Source organism: Gnatocerus cornutus, unplaced genomic scaffold (assembly GCF_029298725.1).
Source record: "Gnatocerus cornutus isolate USDA-ARS CGAHR unplaced genomic scaffold, icGnaCorn1.1 ctg00000022.1, whole genome shotgun sequence".
NCBI lineage: Eukaryota > Metazoa > Arthropoda > Insecta > Coleoptera > Tenebrionidae > Gnatocerus > Gnatocerus cornutus.
In genome coordinates, this window is record NW_028275374.1 from 848,738 (window position 1) to 851,416 (window position 2,679).

Here is a 2,679-nt window from a genome sequence, read left to right on the forward strand (position 1 = left end):
AAATTCTTACAGAAAACCGGATATTTCGATGCAAAACGACGATTTCTCGCCGATTTTCGTTGTTTTCTGGCTTGAATTCGCAAAGAAGAGCACGAAATCTACAAAATCATGACTGTTTTCCAAGATTCATGGCTGAATTGCAAGAAAACAGCAGAATTCTGCACGAAATCATCAAAATTCTTACAGAAAACCGCATATTTCGATGCAAAACGACGATTTCTCGCCGATCTTCGTTGTTTTCTGGCATGAATTTGCAAAGAAGAGCACGAAATCTACAAAATCATGACTTTTTACCAAGATTCAACGGCTGAATTGCAAGAAAACAGCAGAATTCTGCACGAAATCATCAAAATTCTTAGAGAAAACCGCATATTTCGATGCAAAACGACGATTTCTCGCTGATTTTCGTTGTTTTCTATCTTGAATTCGCAAAGAAGAGCACGAAATCTACAAAGTCATGACTTTTTACCAAGATTCAACGGCTGAATTGCAAGAAAACAGCAGAATTCTGCACGAAATCGTCAAATTTCTTAGAGAAAACCGCATATTTCGATGCAAAACGACGATTTCTCGCCGATTTTTGTTTTCTGGCTTGAATTCGCAAAGAAGAGCACGAAATCTACAAAATCATCACTTTTTACCAAGATTCAACGGCTGAATCGCAAGAAAACAGCAGAATTCTGCACGAAATCATCAAAATTCTTAGAGAAAACTGCATATTTCGATGCAAAACAACGATTTCTCGCCGATTTTCGTTGTTTTCTATCTTGAATTCGCCAAGAAGAGCACGAAATCTACAAAATCATGACTTTTTACCTAGATTCAACGGCTGAATTGCAAGAAACCAGCAGAATTCTGCACGAAATCATCAAAATTCTTACAGAAAACCGCATATTTCGATGCAAAACAACGATTTCTCGCCGATTTTCGTTGTTTTCTATCTTGAATTCGCCAAGAAGAGCACGAAATCTACAAAATCATGACTTTTTACCTAGATTCAACGGCTGAATTGCAGGAAAACAGCAGAATTCTCCACGAAATCATCAAAATTCTTACAGAAAACCGCATATTTCGATGCAAAACGACGATTTTTCGCCGATTTTCGTTGTTTTCTGGCTTGAATTCGCAAAGAAGAGCACGAAATCTACAAAATCATGACTTTTTACCAAGATTCAACGGCTGAATTGCAAGAAAACAGCAGAATTCTGCACGAAATCATCAAAATTCTTACAGAAAACCGCATATTTCGATGCAAAACGACGATTTCTCGCCGATTTTCGTTGTTTTCTGGCATGAATTTGCAAAGAAGAGCACAAAATCCACAAAATCATGACTTTTTACCAAGATTCAACGGCTGAATTGCAAGAAAACAGCAGAATTCTGCACGAAATCATCAAAATTCTTACAGAAAACCGCATATTTCGATGCAAAACGACGATTTCTCGCCGATTTTCGTTGTTTTCTGGCATGAATTTGCAAAGAAGAGCACAAAATCCACAAAATCATGACTTTTTACCAAGATTCAACGGCTGAATTGCAAGAAAACAGCAGAATTCTGCACGAAATCATCAAAATTCTTAGAGAAAACCGCATATTTCGATGCAAAACAACGATTTCTCGCCGATTTTCGTTGTTTTCTATCTTGAATTCGCCAAGAAGAGCACGAAATCTACAAAATCATGACTTTTTACCTAGATTCAACGGCTGAATTGCAGGAAAACAGCAGAATTCTCCACGAAATCATCAAAATTCTTACAGAAAACCGCATATTTCGATGCAAAACGACGATTTTTCGCCGATTTTCGTTGTTTTCTGGCTTGAATTCGCAAAGAAGAGCACGAAATCTACAAAATCATGATTTTTTACCAAGATTCAACGGCTGAATTGCAAGAAAACAGCAGAATTCTGCACGAAATCATCAAAATTCTTACAGAAAACCGCATATTTCGATGCAAAACGACGATTTCTCGCCGATTTTCGTTGTTTTCTGGCATGAATTTGCAAAGAAGAGCACGAAATCCACAAAATCATGACTTTTTACCAAGATTCAACGGATGAATTGCAAGAAAACAGCAGAATTCTGCACGAAATCATCAAAATTCTTAGAGAAAACCGCATATTTCGATGCAAAACGACGATTTCTCGCTGATTTTCGTTGTTTTCTATCTTGAATTCGCAAAGAAGAGCACAAAATCTACAAAATCATGACTTTTTACCAAGATTCAACGGCTGAATTGCAAGAAAACAGCAGAATTCTGCACGAAATCGTCAAAATTCTTAGAGAAAACCGCATATTTCGATGCAAAACGACGATTTCTCGCCGATTTTCGATGTTTTCTGGCTTGAATTCGCAAAGAAGAGCACGAAATCTACAAAATCATGACTTTTTACCTAGATTCAACGGCTGAATTGCAAGAAAACAGCAGAATTCTGCACGAAATCATCAAAATTCTTAGAGAAAACCGCATATTTCGATGCAAAACGACGATTTCTCGCCGATTTTCGTTGTTTTCTGGCTTGAATTCGCAAAAGAGCACAAAATCTACAAAGTCATCACTTTTTACCAAGATTCAACGGCTGAATTGCAAGAAAACAGCAGAATTCTGCACGAAATCATCAAAATTCTTAGAGAAAACTGCATATTTCGATGCAAAACAACGATTTCTCGCCGATTTTCGT